Consider the following 20852-nt stretch of genomic DNA (forward strand, 5'->3'; position numbering starts at 1 on the left):
CAAGTATTCTGTACGAAGATGAATAAAATTACTAAAAACTTTTGTCTACCAATGGTAAATTAGGCAATAAAAGACTTTGTAAAAACTACAGAGGACTAACCCTCATGAGTCATACAGCCAAGATTTTTGGAAGAATTTTACTAAATCGAATAAGTGAAAAGATAGAAAAGGAGCTGAGTGAAGAACAGGAAAGGAAGGAGCACGATCGACCTGATATTTTCTATCCGTCAGCTGATGGAAAAAAGTTGGGAGTATAACATAAGGGTGATAATGGTTTTTATAGACTTAGAAAAGGCCTATGACTCAGTTGACAGGGAAAGACTCTGGGAAGAACTGAAGAAGATAGATATAGAAGATGGATACATTAATGTTATAAAGACAATGTACAGAGGCCACAATTGTAGATTTAGAACGCCATTGGGGAACTCTGAATACTTCGGAATAAGACAAGGACTTAAGCAAGGAAGTATTCTATCTCCTGCGCTTTTTAATGTTATGATGGAGGGAATGAATAGGGCAGTTAAAGATATAGTAAAAGAAAAAGACAAAAAGGTGATTTTTGCAGATGATATGGTAATATGGGGTGATAAAGAGGTAGATGTACAGTTACAGCTTGATGCGTGGAAGGAAATAATGAAAAGGTATGGATTAAAAATAAATAAAGATGAGAGTGAAGTAATGGTATTTGGAAGAGAGAAAGGAATCAACGGAAATATTACCTTGAATGGAGAACCCCTCAGAGTAGTAGAAAGTTTCACTTATTTAGGGAGTGAAATATCTAGGGATGGAAGAATAACTAACGAAATTAATAGGAGGTTACAGAAGGGAGGCAATTTCTACCAAACAATAAAACATCTGATTTGGAATAATGAAGTTTCAGAAAGAGCAAAACTCCTTATGTATAAGAATTATTACATCCCTATTGTCACCTATGGTGGAGAAACATGGAAAATGACAGAAAGGGACTGGAGCAGACTGCAAGCAGGGGAAATGAAATTTCTCAGAGCAGTTAAGGGAAAAACAAGAATGGACAGAGTAAGGAATGTAGAGATTAGAAAGGACCTCAAACAAGAAAGTATGAGAGAAGAAATTGAAAGAAAGAGATTAAGATGGTATGGGCATGTTAAGAGGATGCATGGGCAGAGACTCCCCAAAATTATGGAAGAACTAAAGATGGATGGGAAAAGACCTCGAGGGCGCCCAAGAACACGGTGGAAAATGGGAGTGAGAATATCTGTTGAAAGGAGAGGTGTGACCTGGCAGCAAGTGGAGGAAGAAAAGTGGTGGGAGGACCGAGCCAAATGGAGAGGACTTGTCAGCACCCAGACCCGGCAGTAGCTGGAGCGGGATTCGGATATAGATAGAATGTTAAATTAGAAATTCTTTCACTTCCGCCTGTAGCTTTCGACTCAAATGTTTCCAGAACAGACGTCCAAATCTCAAAGTATGACATTTGCTCTTTCTCATCACCCATTAAAGTTTGTCATCACGAAAACAACTCGTGCAATTCAGCTACTCGTGAGAAAATAATGTGATGTAGTTCAACAGGGCGCAAATGCCCTTAAAAACTCCAGACGTCTCGAACTAGCCAAGAATGGATGCTAAGGTGCGTGTGAAACACGATTGTTTGACTCTATCAGTCCATTCTACGCCCAGTTAGTATGGATGCAACAGGATACTCAGATAGGCGAAGTAATTTTCGCACGCTATCGGTTAATATTTTATTTTGTTTTTTTATCCATCTCTTAGTCACTGATGTACTGAATAGATCTCCTCACATATCAAATGCCTATCGTTATGCCATAGCTGCAATACCAGGTAGTATAAGGGCAGCGCTTTGCTGTACGTACAGGGTGTTTCAAAAATGACCGGTATATTTGAAACGGCAATAAAAACTAAACGAACAGCGATAGAAATACACCGTTTGTTGCAATATGCTTGGGACAACAGTACATTTTCAGGCAGACAAACTTTCGAAATTACAGTAGTTACAATTTTCAACAACAGATGGCGCTGCGGTCTGGGAAACTCTATAGTACGATATTTTCCACATATCCACCATGTGTAGCAATAATATGCCGTAGTCTCTGAATGAAATTACCCGAAACCTTTGACAACGTGTCTGGCGGAATGGCTTCACATGCAGATGAGATGTACTGCTTCAGCTGTTCAATTGTTTCTGGATTCTGGCGGTACACCTGGTCTTTCAAGTGTCCCCACAGAAAGAAGTCACAGGGGTTCATGTCTGGCGAATAGGGAGGCCAATCCACGCCACCTCCTGTATGTTTCGGATAGCCCAAAGCAATCACACGATCATCGAAATATTCATTCAGGAAATTAAAGACGTCGGCCGTGCGATGTGGCCGGGCACCATCTTGCATAAACCACGAGGTGTTCGCAGTGTCGTCTAAGGCAGTTTGTACCGCCACAAATTCACGAAGAATGTCCAGATAGCGTGATGCAGTAATCGTTTCGGATCTGAAAAATGGGCCAATGATTCCTTTGGAAGAAATGGCGGCCCAGACCAGTACTTTTTGAGGATGCAGGGACGATGGGACTGCAACATGGGGCTTTTCGGTTCCCCATATGCGCCAGTTCTGTTTATTGACGAAGCCGTCCAGGTAAAAATAAGCTTCGTCAGTAAACCAAATGCTGCCCACATGCATATCGCCGTCATCAATCCTGTGCACTATATCGTTAGCGAATGTCTCTCGTGCAGCAATGGTAGCGGCGCTGAGGGGTTGTCGCGATTGAATTTTGTATGGATAGAGGTGTAAACTCTGGCGCATGAGACGATACGTGGACGTTGGCGTCATTTGGACCGCAGCTGCAACACGGCGAACGGAAACCCGAGGCCGCTGTTGGATCACCTGCTGCACTAGCTGCGCGTTGCCTTCTGTGGTTGCCGTACGCGGTCGCCCCACCTTTCCAGCACGTTCATCCGTCACGTTCCCAGTCCGTTGAAATTTTTCAAACAGATCGTTTATTGTATCGCTTTTCGGTCCTTTGGTTACATTAAACCTCCGTTGAAAACTTCGTCTTGTTGCAACAACACTGTGTTCTAGGCGGTGGAATTCCAACACCAGAAAAATCCTCTGTTCTAAGGAATAAACCATGTTGTCTACAGCACACTTGCGCGTTGTGAACAGCACACGCTTACAGCAGAAAGACGACGTACAGAATGGCGCACCCACAGACTGCGTTGTCTTCTATATCTTTCACATCACTTGCAGCGCCATCTGTTGTTGAAAATTGTAACTACTGTAATTTCGAAAGTTTGTCGGCCTGAAAATGTACTGTTGTCCCAAGCATATTGCAACAAACGGTGTATTTCTATCGCTGCTCGTTTAGTTTTTATTGCCGTTTCAAATATACCGGTCATTTTTGAAACACCCTGTATCTGTGACTGTGCTTAATGCATAACACAAGATCTTTCTCCATCTCATCCACACGAATTTCGAACAACCTGCAATGTGACATGTGTTTTGTCCAAAACTATTCCGCTTTCAAGAGGAGATTAAAGCTTTATCTGTTATCATGGGTGTAGTTTACCTCTCACTACATCCCATTTCTTTTCTTCTGTCCGACAGTGAATCTGCATCTGCCGTATTGGCAGCAAGGTTCGTGCTTTTCTCACCCCTCTCTTTCTGTTTCCTACCTTCTGTGTCAACTGCCAACCTTATTCTGTTGTTTCTTATGCGTGCTCTAACCAATCAACTTCTCCACATTTGATTCCTTCTGCTCTACTGTCACACATTTCTTTTAGCTAGCATTAGTCACATAAAACAATAAAATAATGAGGAAATTGGTTACCACAATGTTAATAAGACTAGCGTTCTTACGTGACATATATGTATTATCGTATCTATTATTATTATTGGTGTTATTATTATTATTAGTAGTAGTAGTGGTAGTGGTTATAACCTGCAGCTATTAAAGTACTGGGGAGTTATAATTAAAATGCAGCTACTCGCGGAGATTCAGTGTGGGCTGTAAATATCGTGCAGAAGCGAAGCTGGTAGCTGTTCTAATGCGTTAATGCGGAACCGATTTACACTGGAAAAAAATTAGTTCCAATTTTGGCCACGAGGTGCAAATCTGGGGCTGTAGAGCATCTCGTCGACGTCTCTAGTACTCATATTGAACAAATCATGTCAGTAGCGGTTAATAATAAAATCAACATTAAGCCTGTCTCGCCTGCTTAATCGTTTCTGCCCATGTACTTCCTAACCCATTACATATGGAAACATTTCTATATGTCTTTTTGCATTCACAGAGCCAGACTTGCACCTGGTGCCCAAAATTGGAACTAATTTTTTTTTCAGCGTACATCGGTTCCGCACTAACGCATTAGAAGATACCCAACTTTCGCTGCCATGCGATGTTTACAAACCACACTGGACCTCTGTGAATATCTGCACTTTAATTATAGTCGACCGGTATAATGCCGAACAGTTCGTTTACCTTAGTATCAAAGTCCAAAATAAGGGATAAAACTGTCTCAACAAATAACTAAATATATTTTATGGAAAAAAAATCGAGTTAAATTATTTGCATGGGAACGAAGCCGACGCATACCGATTTATACCTGAATGCACAGAGTTCCCATCATCCTGCTCAGAAGAGAGCCGTTTTGAACACGTTGGTACATAGAGCAAAAACTGTTTCTGACAATGACCACTTAAGATCCGAGATTAACCATTTGAAGTACGTGTTCCGAAGGAATGGCTATGATGCACACGATACAAAGGCAGCGTTCTCCAAAAAAAAGGAAACGTGTACATGCTGCACACTTCCAGAATGAAACACCGATTGCGGTTCTTCCTTTTTGTGGCGGTATTTCCAGCAAAATAGGATGAGTCCTGCGTAGACGGGGTATAAGACTGATTTTTCGTCCTCCTAAGAAAATCAAGGAGATGATGCGCCCTGTTAAGAATAATCTCGGCCTCAGGGTCCCTGGAGTTTATAAAATCACCTGTGGGTGTGCAAGCAATTTTGTAGGCCAGACCATTCCGACCGTTGTGCAGAACACCAACGCCATATTAAAAATAGAGAACTGGCGAAATCGGCAATAGCGGAGCACAGCCTCACGAACAAACATAAAATGTTGTTCGATGAAACAAAAATTCTGTCCCATGCCTCCACGTACTGGGATTCCGTTATTAAGGAGGCTGTTCAAATAAGAATGAGCCAAAAGAACTTTAACCGCGATAGCGGATACCATCTGACCTGTGCATGGAAACGAGCGCTTGATGCAGAGAAGCAGCAGAGACGTTCCTTCCAAGGTTTACGTTCCAACGGAAGTAGTGGCGCCACCGGTGCACGTATTGGCACCGTCTGCGACAGCAGTACGTAATCGCAGACCAAGCACAAGCCGACCAATCAGAAGCCGCCCACGGGCTGTAAAAAAGGCTACATCAGCAGTGAACACCTTGACCAATTCACCGCTTGGTGCAACCAGTGGTTCCTCCATATCAACCCCTCCAAGACCCAGGCGATCATCATAGGCCGCACTACCCGCTCTTTCCGTCTCCATGATTTCTACCTCACCATTTATGGCCGTCCTATCCACTTCACTCCAACCACCTCCGCCTCCTGAAACTCCTGTCCGGCCGGACGTGTGGTCTGCATCCTTCCACCATCCTTCACACCTACAAATCCTTGATCCGCCCCATCCTCTGCTTTGCCAGCGTAGCTTGGATTTCCGCCCCTCCCCAGTTCTATAAAGCCCTCCAAATCCTCCAACGCCATGTGCTCCGCCTCGCCTTCCGCATCCGCCTTCCGTCCCCCACGCGTATCCTCTACGACCTCATCCCCTTCCCCCACCTTCTCCTTTTCCTTGAACACATCTGCACACTATATATTGTCTGCCGCCTTGATCCCCCTCATCCCCTGGTGTCTCCCTTCCTCTCCACCCCCAACCCGTTGCCGCGCCTTCACTGCTGTGTCCCACCCTCTCTCCATCTCCACACCCTACGCCTCCTTTCCCAACGCAACTTCCACCATCTACCGCTCCTGGATGATGAGCTTCGCCCTGACATCTACACTTCCTACCAACTCTAACCCCATCTTCCTGCCTCCTCCTCAGGGCTCCCTCTCCTCCCCCTCCATTCTCCTGAGCGGCTTCCCCCCTCCTACTCCCCCCCTCTCTTGTGCTCCTTTTCAGTGTCTCTGCGCTCCCTCCTGCCTTTTCTTCCCTCTTCATCTCCTGCCCCACCAATCTCCTGCCTCTTCGTGTACCTTCTGACGCCCCTACTCTCTTAATCCCACCGCCTCCCCTGCTGCCCCTTGCTCTCCCCTCCTTTTCCATCCTCTCCGACCATTCCCTCGGCAGGTCCCACCTGGCAGTTTTATACTTCACTGTGTGTGCATCAAGTGGGTTTTAAGTGTGTTGTTCTGGAGTGTTTTTAATACTGTGGCCGACTTTTAACCTGTGCATGTGCATTCAGTGTCTTCTTTGTGTTTTAAGAATCGCCAACTGTGTTTTTTAACTTTATGGTGACTTTTTTAATTGTCCCCCCATGAATGTCTCCCTGTCAGTGTATTTTTACCTCCATTATCTCCCCTTACTATGTTTTATGTTTCCATTTTTTATCACCTTATATATGTAGCATTTTATTCTTGTTTTAGCTGTCATGTCACTTGGCTGAAGAGGGCGGATTGTGCCGCTGACAGCCCTCCCCTGCCCATATGGGGCAGGGGAATGAAATCACAATAAAGAAAAAAAAAGCAGTGGAGAGAGTCAGTTATTCCTGACGATGACGATGGAGGTAATCGTCGACTGCTTGAGATTTTATCCCGAAATGATGCGGCAAGAAAACCGAGAATGGTTTACAAATTATTTACACTCATCAGAAATAAAAGTCACTGTGTCCTCAACCCCTGTACAGAGTCTGTGGACGCAGAGGGAACATAATTGGCACTAAATCCACTGCTCTTCTGGCTTTGAATCTGAAAACTTTTCTTCGCAGTACATGCATTCTGTCTTCACCGTTGTTGCCAAAGGGAGCTCACCTACGGTTGGGTTTCCAGCTCTTCGCTCTCTTTTTATACTGTCTTTCTCTTCGACTGCTTTCTGTTTTTCCTTCTGTTTACTTTCTTTTTCTTCTCTTTCTTTATTTCCCGCTTCAAGTTCATTCCTATAAGGATTTGCTGTAGGTTTAGCCGCAGAAAACTTCTTTCGGCCGCTGCTGTATAGTTTTCTCCCTGCCAAAGTGGCTAGAAGCCACTGCCGAGATGGTCACTTTACCTGCACGGACGCCATTATACAAAAGCATTTTGCCTTCTAATAGCATTACCGAAATTTCAAGAACTAAAGTAGAATTATGAAGTCAAGATAAGATACTTTCAACACAATTTCATTAAAACTACTGAAGTCGTATTCCCTCTCGACAATAAATACACAAACTGACCACTTACCTTACCCACAAAAAAATATTATAGCTCTGAAGAACAGCACAACCAACAAGTTAGACTTCATGAGGCGAGTGGGTCCTCCACGTGAAATAATTTAAAACATTTCCCGCGCCATGCCAGCACCTTATGGTCCCCAGGACCCCAACAGCCATTTTGCCCTCCATGGCAGCTCTTCCCTATGGCTAATGTGCTATAATACTATAATATTGAATTATTAAGGGTGTCTAGTTCGATGTAAGAGGGGGTCTGGAGGACAAGTGAAATAAATTCATAAATAAATAAAAATACATGAGTGGTAACTGTTTTGAGTCCTGAATTGCAGAACTGCCCTTCGCTCCCTTCTGCAGATTTTTCGTCGCCACTGCCGTTGTAAGCAGCCGCCATGAAGTTTGGCCTGGTGTTCACTCTGTGTGTGCTGGTGGTGCTGGCGAGCCTCTGCGACGCTCAGCTGCCCACGGTGAGTTTCTGTTGCTTTCGTGCAGTGTGCGATTTGCAGGGGGTGATGGGGGGTGGGGGGGGGATTTCCCCCCCTCTGCATCAGACCATCCCCTCCTCTGGTTTTAGTTTATGCATCCCAACCTGGGATGTTTATTTCCTACACACTGGAGTAAAACTTTACATATAATTTCAATTTGTGGAGCCGAACACTGAAAGTTTTTAATAAGTGCTACTAATAATATTATTAATGTTTCAGTTTTCTATCATCAGAATAAGTACAGCTTTTCACAAATGTGCCTCTACTTTTTTTGCCCGCATCTCGTGGTCGTGCGGTAGCGTTCTCGCTTCCGACGCCCAGGTTCCCGGGTTCGATTCCCGGCGGGGTCAGGGATTTTCTCTGCCTCGTGATGGCTGGGCGTTGTGTGCTGTCCTTAGGTTAGTTAGGTTTAAGTAGTTCTAAGTTCTAGGGGACTGATGACCATAGATGTTAAGTCCCATAGTGCTCAGAGCCATTTGAACCATTTGAACCTCTACTTTTTGAATTCCCCTCGTATACCTGTATGTAGATGATTTAGTAAATAAGCTTTACCTATCATGTACTTTTAAAGATATAACAAGGGATGGCTTTTCTGATAGTGCATACGCGTGAATAGTGAGTTTCGGCATTAACATCTATTTATAAGTAGCTGTTTAACCAAGCGTAACGCCACGGTCCAAGCTAGGAACATATACACTCCTGGAAATGGAAAAAAGAACACATTGACACCGGTGTGTCAGACCCACCATACTTGCTCCGGACACTGCGAGAGGGCTGTACAAGCAATGATCACACGCACGGCACAGCGGACACACCAGGAACCGCGGTGTTGGCCGTCGAATGGCGCTAGCTGCGCAGCATTTGTGCACCGTCGCCGTCAGTGTCAGCCAGTTTGCCGTGGCATACGGAGCTCCATCGCAGTCTTTAACACTGGTAGCATGCCGCGACAGCGTGGACGTGAACCGTATGTGCAGTTGACGGACTTTGAGCGAGGGCGTATAGTGGGCATGCGGGAGGCCGGGTGGACGTACCGCCGAATTGCTCAACACGTGGGGCGTGAGGTCTCCACAGTACATCGATGTTGTCGCCAGTGGTCGGCGGAAGGTGCACGTGCCCGTCGACCTGGGACCGGACCGCAGCGACACACGGATGCACGCCAAGACCGTAGGATCCTACGCAGTGCCGTAGGGGACCGCACCGCCACTTCCCAGCAAATTAGGGACACTGTTGCTCCTGGGGTATCGGCGAGGACCATTCGCAACCGTCTCCATGAAGCTGGCCTACGGTCCCGCACACCGTTAGGCCGTCTTCCGCTCACGCCCCAACATCGTGCAGCCCGCTTCCAGTGGTGTCGCGACAGGCGTGAATGCAGGGACGAATGGAGACGTGTCGTCTTCAGCGATGAGAATCGCTTCTGCCTTGGTGCCAATGATGGTCGTATGCGTGTTTGGCGCCGTGCAGGTGAGCGCCACAATCAGGACTGCATACGACCGAGGCACACAGGGCCAACACCCGGCATCATGGTGTGGGGAGCGATCTCCTACACTGGCCGTACACCACTGGTGATCGTCGAGGGGACACTGAATAGTGCACGGTACATCCAAACCGTCATCGAACCCATCGTTCTACCATTCCTAGACCGGCAAGGGAACTTGCTGTTCCAACAGGACAATGCACGTCCGCATGTATCCCGTGCCACCCAACGTGCTCTAGAAGGTGTAAGTCAACTACCCTGGCCAGCAAGATCTCCGGATCTGTCCCCCATTGAGCATGTTTGGGACTGGATGAAGCGTCGTCTCACGCGGTCTGCACGTCCAGCACGAACGCTGGTCCAACTGAGGCGCCAGGTGGAAATGGCATGGCAAGCCGTTCCACAGGACTACATCCAGCATCTCTACGATCGTCTCCATGGGAGAATAGCAGCCTGCATTGCTGCGAAAGGTGGATATACACTGTACTAGTGCCGACATTGTGCATGCTCTGTTGCCTGTGTCTATGTGCCTGTGGTTCTGTCAGTGTGATCATGTAATGTATCTGACCCCAGGAATGTGTCAATAAAGTTTCCCCTTCCTGGGACAATGAATTCACGGTGTTCTTATTTCAATTTCCAGGAGTGTATAATTCTACTAACCCTCTAAGACATCCCCCCCCCCCCCCCCCCCCCACTGGTAAAAGCACAAATCGCACCCTGCTTTCGTGTATGCACTGCGGAAAAGTAGCTCGCTTGCTAGCCTCATCTAATGACTATAACTTGACAGTAATCTTGGTATCGTGGACTTTGAGAACTTTGGGCTTAATTCCACATCTACATCTACATAGATTGCAAATCACATTTAAGTGCCTGGCAGAAGGTTCATCGAACCACCTTCACAATTCTCTATTACTCCAATCTCGTATAGCGCGCGGAAAGAATGAACACCTATATCTTTCCGTACCGGCTCCGATTTCCATTATTTTATCATGGTGATCGTTCTCCCTATGCAGATCGATGTCAACAAAATATTTTCGCATTCGGAGGAGAAAGTTGGCGATCGGAATTCCGTGAGAAGATACCGCCGCAACGAAAAACGCCTTTCTTTTAATGGTGTCCACCACAAATCTTGTATCATTTCAGTGACACTCTCTCCCCTATTCTGCGACAATGCAAAACGTGCTGCCTTTCTTTGAACTTTTTCGATGTACTCCGTCAGTCCTATCTGGTAAGGATCCCACACCGCGCAGCAGTATTCTAAAAGAGGACGGACAGGCGTAGTGTAGGCAGTCTCCTTAGTAGATGAGTCACATTTGCTAGGTGTCCTGCCAATAAAACGCAGTCTTTGGTTGGCCTTTCCACAACATTTTCTATGCGTTCCTTCCAATTTACGTTGTTCGTAATTGTAATACCTAGGTGTTAAGTTGAATTTACGGCCTTTAGATTTGACTGAGTTTTCGTGTAACCGAAGTTTAACAGATTCCTTTTAGCACTCATGTGGATGATCTCACACTTTTCGTTACTTAGGGTAAACTGCCAACTGCCAATTTCCGCACCACACAGATATTTTTTCTAAATCGTTTTGCAATTTGTTTTGATCTTCTGATGACTTTATTAGTTGATAAACGACAGCGTCTTCTGCACACAACCTAAGGCGGCTGCTCACCTGTCTCCCAAATCGTTTATATAAATAGGGAACAGCAAGGGGCCTATAACGGGCAGAAATCACTTATGTTTTACTCGATGACTTTCCGTTCATTACTATGAACAGTGACTTCTCTGACATGAAATCACGAATGCAGTCACATAGCTGAGACGATATTCTATAAGTGTAAAAGCTTGAGATCTAGTCTTTCTTTCTCTTCTTAAAATAATTGTTTCGTTTCCCAAAGGTAGTCAGCAGAAGAAATCAGAATATTGTCGTACAATTATTTTGAAATTGGAAGTAATTAAAACAAATACTACGAGATCAACAAAAAAAAGATAGTATTACTGAAACGGATAATCTACGCAATTACTTATTTTTTACTAATAACCGAGAAAAAAACTGAAATATCAATTACCCATAACAGAAGTGCTACAATTTTTCGTTTTCAAATTAACTTTGTTTTAGGAAAGGTAACTTGGTAAATTTTATTTGTAAAATTTGCGTTGGTCTGAAATGGGAAATGCGATGAATGAAATGAAAACAAACACACGGCATAAGAATTGGTACAGCACTGATGAACAATAATGTCCTCCTTGTCTTGTATCGTGGTATACGTGTGTACTTGCAGCGTGGAAGACTTCCTGGTCTGTTCCTCGCTGTCTTCACCAGAATGCAACCCTAGTCAGGAAATATTCTTACGATGTGATGTAGCACTGAATTACAGTGCTTCATTTGCTTTAAAATATTTGTCTGACATTTCTATGAAATAATAATAGAGAAAGGAAATTATGGTAACAGTAATAAATTAAAAACTAAACAATTCATTCATAATGTACAATAAAAATAGAAAGTAGCTGATGTGCTCCCTGTGTCCACATAATATGCCTTTATCTGCTTGTAGCTCTTGAAAACGAACAAACTAACACGAAAAACGGAGTTCATCAACCTCATTCTTCACCCTTTACAACTGACTATTCGTAATGCTCAAATAGTAGTATGATCCCCGATCGGAACATGGTTTTTAAACAGAGTTTCATAAAATCAGAATCAATACGAGAATACAGGTGACTTTTTTGTAGTATTCAACCACTCATCACTTTTCGAGAAAAGCAGCGAACGACGGATGGACTACGTTTTCTTTTATTTGCCTACTTCGTTTAATATTTTGATTCTACGTTTGAGAGATTTAAAATTTTTCAGTCTTTGTTCGATTTCTACGTTTATTACGTTTATTATTAGTAATAAAAACCGAAAAAGGGCTATTTTAGAAACAGGCTATTATGAGCGGTTTTAAAACTCACGTTAAACTGGCATGGAAAAAACTGACATAACCGAAAACCAGTTGTTTCAGCGATAACCGTCATCCCTAGTTGTCGCCTACAAGGTTTATAACGTGGAACGTATAATCGACATGTGGCAAGTTCCTTCGGCCGTTATTGTCAGTGATGCCGCCGCTTCTTGATTGTAGCAGTTGTCCGTTTGGCCTCATAAGGCTGAATGGACTTCGTTCCAGGCTTCCTACCTCAGAAATATCTGAGGAGGTACCGAGAATCGAATGCGGGTCCTTCCATATCGAAGGCAGCGACCATTCGACTAAGGAGGCATTCGATGCCGGTTTTGTTTTTAATCGAAATAATTCCATCGATTCACGATACTTGCTGTTGACTACATTAACGGCCACTTTAGTCTATGTCATCAGTCTTGAATTCATTACTGCTCGGTTCTGTCTCGGATTTGCTTTTGCAGCTGTGTTTGTTGCACGTGAACAGTTATACACAGCAGATTTACTGACGATGACCGATGTGCAGGTGCACCTCTTAACGTCCCCAGCTGTCGCGCCATTCCACTCCCACTCTGTGACGCACCAGTTATCCGTACAGCAGCAGGTGTCAGCACGAAACCCTGAACGTGTAAGTTACAGTCTTCTGACAAATGCGCCCTCGCTTGCGTTGTAGTCTCAGCGTTGGACGACATACGAGGTCTGTCTAAAAAGTCTCCGACCTTTGATTTTCTTGCGCAAAATAGAGACAATAGCGAGGCGCCACTGTACACAGTAAAGGAAGAGACCTTTATGCGCATGCGTGGATTTTATCCCCCCCTTCCAGCGCGTCAGTCGCTGCCTGTCGGTCGCTGACTGTGGTGCTACACAATGTGTTCGTCGGATTACCTATTCTCTCAAGAAGACTGAACGTGTTTGGAAAAGATACTTCATCATATTTTGCCAAAAGCGTGGTGATTCTCAAATCGGAACAATTCGTAAGATACAGCAGGTGTTTGGAGAAAATGCGATGGATGTTAACACTGATTAAGGAGTGGTTCAACCGATTCAAAAATGGCCGCACATCTGCGGAGAGTGACCAGCGGTCTGGCAGGCCCCAAACTGCTCGGAGTGCAGCTGTTGTTGAGAGGGTGCAAAATTTGGTGATGGCAGATCGTCGTTTGATCGTGCGGGAGATCGCCAAAGAGGTTGGAGTGAGTAAAGATTCTGCACATGAAATTTTGTGTGATGATTTAAACACCCACTGAGTGGCTGCGAAATTCGTGCCCATTTTGTTGTCGCCGGAACAAAAAGACCTCCGTTTCGATGTTGCACAGGACCTTCTGGACACCACCAACACTGATCCTGGGTTTCTGAACACTGTGATAACTGTAGATGAGTCATGGGTGTACGGGTACGACCCAGAAACAACAGTCGTCGCAATGAAAGTATCCCAAGTCTCCAAGGCCAAAGAAAGTGCAGCAGGTGCGAAGCAAAATCAAGGTGATGCTGACTGTCGCTTTTGATAGAATATGATTTTCACTCTGCAGCGGAGGATGCACTGGTATGAAACTTCCTGATAGATTAAAACTGTATGCCGCCCCGAGACTCGAAATCAGGACCTTTGCCTTTCACGGGCAAGTGCTCTACCACTGAGCTAACCAAGCACGACTCTCGACCCATCTTCACAGCTTCAGTTGTGCCAGTACCTCGTCTCCTACCTTCCAAACTTCACAGAAGCTCTTATGGCAGAATTGAAGTTGTGAAGACGGGCCGTGAGTCGTGCTTGGGTAGCTCAGTGGTAGAGCACTTGCCCGTGAAAGGCAAATGTCCCGACTCAGCAGCATTAGTGGCAGAACAACTGAGAGAAAATTTGGAATACATTTCACATAAATTTTCTCAGCATGTTATAGTCTTAAGTGGAGATTTCAATTTACCAGATATAGACTGGGACACTCAGATGTTTAGGACGGGTGGTAGGGACAGAGCATCGAGTGACATTATACTGACTGCACTATCCGAAAATTACCTCGAGCAATTAAACAGAGATCCGACTCGTGGAGATAACACCTTGGACCTACTGATAACAAACAGACCCGAACTTTTCGACTCTGTAAGTGCAGAACAGGGAATCAGTGATCATAAGGCCGTTGTAGCATCCCTGAATATGGAAGTTAATAGGAATATAAAAAAAGGGAGGAAGGTTTATCTGTTTAGCAAGAGTAATAGAAGGCAGATTTCAGACTACCTAACACATCAAAACGAAAATTTCTGTTCCGACACTGACAATGTTGAGTGTTTATGAAAAAAGTTCAAGGCAATCGTAAAATACGTTTTAGACAGGTACGTGCCGAGTAAAACTGTGAGGGACGGGAAAAACCCACCGTGGTACAACAACAAAGTTAGGAAACTACTGCGAAAGCAAAGAGAGATTCACTCCAAGTTTAAACGCAGCCAAAACCTCTCAGACAAACAGAAGCTAAACGATGTCAAAGTCAGCGTAAGGAGGGCTATGCGTGAAGCGTTCAGTGAACTCGAAAGTAAAATTCTATGTACCGACTTGACAGAAAATCCTAGCAAGTTCTGGTCTTACGTTAAATCAGTAAGTGGCTCGAAACAGCATATCCAGACACTCCGGGATGATGATGGCATTGAAACAGAGGATGACACGCGTAAAGCTGAATTACTAAACACCTTTTTCCAAAGCTGTTTCACAGAGGAAGACCGCACTGCAGTTCCTTCTCTAAATCCTCGCACAAACGAAAAAATGGCTGACATCGAAATAAGTGTCCAAGGAATAGAAAAGCAACTGGAATCACTCAACAGAGGAAAGTCCACTGGACCTGACGGGATACCAATTCGACTCTACACAGAGTACGCGAAAGAACTTGCCCCCCTTCTAACAGCCGCGTACCGCAAGTCTCTAGAGGAACGGAGGGTTCCAAATGATTGGAAAAGAGCACAGGTAGTCCCAGTCTTCAAGAAGGGTCGTCGAGCAGATGCGCAAAACTATAGACCTATATCTCTGACATCGATCTGTTGTAGAATTTTAGAACATGTTTTTTGCTCGAGTAACATGTCGTTTTTGGAAACCCAGAATCTACGCTGTAGGAATCAACATGGATTCCGTAAACAGCGATCGTGTGAGACCCAACTCGCTTTATTTGTTCACGAGACCCAGAAAATATTAGATACAGGCTCCCAGGTAGATGCTATTTTTCTTGACTTCCGGAAGGCGTTCGATACAGTTCCGCACTGTCGCCTGATAAACAAAGTAAGAGCCTACGGAATATCAGACCAGCTGTGTGGCTGGATTGAAGAGTTTTTAGCAAACAGAACACAGCATGTTGTTATCAATGGAGAGACGTCTACAGACGTTAAAGTAACCTCTGGCGTGCCACAGGGGAGTGTTATGGGACCATTGCTTTTCACAATATATATAAATGACCTAGTAGATAGTGTCGGAAGTTCCATGCGGCTTTTCGCGGATGATGCTGTAGTATACAGAGAAGTTGCAGCGTTAGAAAATTGTAGCGAAATGCAGGAAGATCTGCAGCGGATAGGCACTTGGTGCAGGGAGTGGCAACTGTCCCTTAATATAGACAAATGTAATGTATTGCGAATACACAGAAAGAAGGATCCTTTATTGTATGATTATATGATAGCGGAACAAACACTGGTAGCAGTTACTTCTGTAAAATATCTGGGAGTATGCGTGCGGAACGATTTGAAGTGGAATGATCATATAAAATTTATTGTTGGTAAGGCGGGTACCAGGTTGAGATTCATTGGGAGAGTGCTTAGAAAATGTAGTCCATCAACAAAGGAGGTGGCTTACAAAACACTCGTTCGACCTATACTTGAGTATTGCTCATCAGTGTGGGATCCGTACCAGATCGGGTTGACGGAGGAGATAGAGAAGATCCAAAGAAGAGCGGCGCGTTTCGTCACAGGGTTATTTGGTAACCGTGATAGCGTTACGGAGATGTTTAATACACTCAAGTGGCAGGCTCTGCAAGAGAGGCGCTCTGCATCGCGGTGTAGCTTGTTCGCCAGGTTTCGAGAGGGTGCGTTTCTGGATGAGGTATCGAATATATAGCTTCCCCCTACTTATACCTCCCAAGGAGATCACAAATGTAAAATTAGAGAGATTAGAGCGCGCACGGAGGCTTTCAGACAGTCGTTCTTCCCGCGAACCATACGCGACTGGAACAGGAAAGGGAGGGAATGACAGTGGCACGTAAAGTGCCCTTCGCCACACACCGTTGGGTGGCTTGCGGAGTATAAATGTAGATGTAGATGTTCGAGTCTTGGTCCGGCACACAGTTTTAATCTCTCAGGAAGTTTGTCTCCTTCGATGTTCGTGAAATTGTGCATCACGAATACGCACAGGAGGGACAAAAGGTGACAAAGGAGTACTATCAAGACGTTCTCCAGCGACTCTGTGACACAATTCAGTGCAAAAGACCAGACATGTGGACAGCGAAAAACTGGCAACTTTATTACGACAACGCCTCCACACACTCATCCCACTTGTCCAAAATTTCTTGGGCAAACATGGAATTACAGCCGTTCGCCAACCTCCCTACTTTCCAGACATGGCTTCTTGCGACTTCTGGTTGTTTCCAAAATTGAAGACACCACTGAAAGGATCCTGTTTCGAGAGTAGAGAAGACATTATGCGGAACATGACGCGGAGATGAACACCATTCCAAAAGAAGACTTCCAGAGGTGTTTCCAGGAGTGGAAGAACCGGTGGACTAAGTGTGTACAAGCGCAAGAGGCCCACTTGGATAGGGATTAGGGTCCCAACCTCGTCAGGTATTGGTTCAAATGGTTCTGAGCACTATGAGACTTAACTTCTGAGGTCATCAGTCCCCTAGAACTTGGAACTACTGAAACCTAACTAACCTAAGGACATCACACACATCCATGCCCGAGGCAGGATTCGAACCTGCGACTGTAGTGGTCGCGCGGTTCCAGACTGTGGCGCCTAGAACCGCTCGACCACCCCGGCCAGCTCGTCAGGTACTCAAAATATTTTTTCTGCCAAATGTCGGATACTTTTTAGACAGGCCTCGTATGTAACTTATTTTCTGAAGTACCTACATTCACTCTAGGACGTCCATTCAAATTCAGCTCCCTGATTGCGTCCACACCACACAGTCACTACAACATCCAGCGCAGTTTTCTTGCTGTGGCCCCGCATCTCTGACTGACCCCACTGAAATGTTACACAGCAGTTGTGTTCTCTGTGATGTCGCCTTGTGTTGTGTTTGGCAGGGCGAGCAGCAACAATCGGGTGTGGAAGCGCGCCATGGAGCTGCCGAGCGAATCGAGGCGGACAGGCAGCAACTGTCTGCCATGATGCGTTACTTTCGCCGCCTCATCCCGACGCAGCAGCACAGCACCTAGGCCTCCTCCAGTGAGTCATCTTCTCACGTTCACAGTGTAGTGTATTAATATTTTGAATAAATTAAACATTTAGCTCTGTATAGAGCTCTGTAATTAATTAACCATTTTCCCCTCATCCTTAGCTGAGAGTGCGTATGCTCACCGCTGTAGTCTCACCACTAGTCTGCTTTCAGAGAGGCAAGGACACAGTAAGAAGTAAGTGACCTGTTAACCAAATCCTAGGGGCAAACATCAGCTGTCGGGCAGCAAGTGGGAATGAAGAACGTTGGAGACGCCATATTGGATTTAGTTGTTTTTGTATTATGACTTGCATGTTGTGTGAGGGTAGGCCGTTTCTAGACAACAGTGAGTTGAAGATTTATCACAAAGACAATGCTCTTGTTCGATTTCTTGTAATTCAATGTCAATTAATACACATCAGCAGTAAAAGCTATTAGTAGATCTTAAGATAAACTACACAGTTGTTGACAGTTGAATTAACAAATACTGGGGCTTTCTTATTATTGTAATAGAAGCATATTCTGCAATATTCGATGTTATTTACGTATAAGTGTGGTCTCTCCCAGGAGCGAATTTATTCGATTTCGTGGTTCGAGTCTGATTAAAAAACGAAAAATTAAATTACTGATGCGAGTGACAAGAGCAACGACGACTTTTGCGTTCTTGCTTGTCACAGACACTTACCTGTTTCTTCCGAATACGTCGCGATTTCTGGAGAGGAACTTATAGGTACAGCTTTCATTGCTGTCAGTAAAACGACTTGCACTGATGTTTACATTCTTTCTTGTCACAAATATTTATCTCCCAATATTTTGGGATTTCTTAGGAAGTGGTTAAGCAGGAACCTACGTGTGATATATTGTAGCAACTACAGTATTCAGGAGGAGGCCGAGTAGATACTACAACAGACACAGAAATTATTAGTAATATATTAAAACTTCAGCATGGTAAGTACTTAAATTTGGTAACTATTAGTGTCTTCGCAGATATCATGTATTTGATACTGTTGCTGACACTTACAACATGTAACACTTCATCATTGCGGAATGATTGTTTCAGATCAGATAACAATGGTCTATTACTTCGTATAAAGTTCGGTTTACTGTTCTATTTGCACGCAACTGGATCTGTGCTGAGACGATACTTTCGTGGTAAACTGCAACCAGGCGACTAGCGCGAGTTTTGGTGTTCTCGTAAAGATAATTCATTTTAGATTATAGTAACATTTAATTTACTACTGATTACATGGTAAATAGGTGTTAGTGTACTTTTTTAAGCGTACCATTAAAGGTTTCATTTTTCTTCACGTAATATAGCAGAAAACGCGAAAAGATCGTACAGTCGGGTTACAGTCATATTTTCTGTTTACGTTTTGCCGCAGCAAATCTATAGAATTTCTTTTAATTGTTCTTTGCTCTCTCCAGCAATTTAACTGTGGCGTACCTCTTCATTATTTAACTCACATTTCCGGAAAGTGACGTAATGTTTAAGTCGTTTCAGAAACTTTGCACTGCTGTTTTTGTGTACATACAGCAGCGTATAGGCCAAATTTGTGGAAGCATATTTTCGTGTTTATTTGTAAATTAACTGACTTATTCTTAATAAACTATTACGTTTATCATGAGTGAAAAGTGCTTGACTTGCCGTAGAATTGTTATGTCGGGGCTTTGGTGTGATGGTTGCTGTAGTTTTTTCCATGTGGGTGACTGTAGTGGCGTGGGAATAGGGAAAGTAAATGAGACTCATCAGTGATTTTGTATGGTTTTGTAGGCTATGTAGTAGAGATAGGATGATACTAGAACAGGAGGGAAAAATTGCCGCCCTTCAGGCTGAGTTAGACAAGGTCAGGGGAGATCTTGACAGGTTAAGGAGGGAGAAGGGTAAAGAGAGGTGGGAAGTGGCAACAGGAGGAACAGTCCTAGAACTTCATCTGACAGCATTGTGGCGAATGTGGAAAATAAATTTGACCTGTTGCTTCAGTTAGAAGGTGGTGAGTCAAGCAGTTGCAGGTGTAGACAGGGCACAACAAACTTTCGGCAGCAAATTGAAAAGTAAGAATGTAGGGAAATCAGTAAAGAGAAAGAAAGTGTTGCTGTTAGGCAGTTCCCATGGAAGAGGTGTTGGCCAACTTTTGCAGGATGAACTAGGATCAGAATACCAGGTCACCAATTTTTTTTAAACCTAGTGCTGGTCTGGAGCAGGTGACAGAGGATTTAGAATCACTTTGCAAAGATTTCACTAAGGAAGACACCACGGTTATAGTGGGTGGGCCAGGTAATAGCACTGACAGAGATCCTGGGTACAGTATAGAGTGTGACCTGGCAAAGATTGCATCAGCATCAAAGCATACTAGTGTTGAGTTTGTATCTGTTCTTAGGTGCCATGACTGACCTCCTTTGAACTCTTGTGTCAGGAGAGTTAATTTGGACTTGGAATGGCTGCTTATGTCAGGTGCAGGGTCACACATAGATGTGGTTCCTGTTGATTCTCTCAATATGTGGGATTATACTAGGCATGGTCTTCACCTCAATAGGAAAGGGAAGGGTAATCTGGCTGGGAAAATAACAGGAAATTTAAAAGGGGTAGGCACTGTCATGAGTGATAAAATACCAGTGGTTATAGGATTCAGAAAAGACCCTTTTTTAGTATAGGGAAGACAGAAAGAAACCATGTTTTAAGAGAGGTTAGGATTGAGACAAACCTGCAGTTTGAGAAAGAAACCAAAAAACATAACTCTAGCTTATTACATAAGCATAAACAGTTGTTGGTTAAGGTTTTTCAAAAATCAGCAGAAATTTCAAATCTACCCAAGTTTAACTCAATGTGAAATGTCAGCTATCTTTATTGCATCAAAATCTTCGAGGACTGAGAAATAAAATTAATTATTTGCATATATGAATTAGAGTCCTCAAACCCAGCTGACACAATCTGCCTCTCTGAACATCATGTGACCACTGGTACAGAACTTTTACATGTTACAGGATTTAGGTTAGCATCTCACTTTTGTAGAGCAGAAATAGAGAAAAGAGGTGTTGCCACATTCATCAGGAACTGTCATAAATTTAAGAACATAGACATTCATAAATTTTGCCTAGCACAGCATATGGAAGCATGTGCAACAGGAGTAGAATCTCACAAAAAATCCTTGATGAAAGTGTATATCGAGCAC

General features: G+C 44.1%; 1 long non-coding RNA gene across 1 annotated transcript in view; it reads left to right on the forward strand.

Annotated features, from left to right (window-relative positions):
- Positions 1-17741, forward strand: part of LOC126238712 (uncharacterized) — a 30967-nt gene extending 13226 nt beyond the window's left edge. Inside the window, exons 2-3 of the long non-coding RNA XR_007545356.1 lie at positions 7764-7873; positions 17552-17741. This is a non-coding gene — a long non-coding RNA (uncharacterized LOC126238712). The remainder of the gene's footprint in view (positions 1-7763; positions 7874-17551) is intronic.
- Positions 17742-20852: the final 3111 nt, after the last annotated feature.

Source organism: Schistocerca nitens, chromosome 1, assembly GCF_023898315.1.
Source record: "Schistocerca nitens isolate TAMUIC-IGC-003100 chromosome 1, iqSchNite1.1, whole genome shotgun sequence".
NCBI classification, from domain to species: Eukaryota; Metazoa; Arthropoda; class Insecta; order Orthoptera; family Acrididae; genus Schistocerca; species Schistocerca nitens.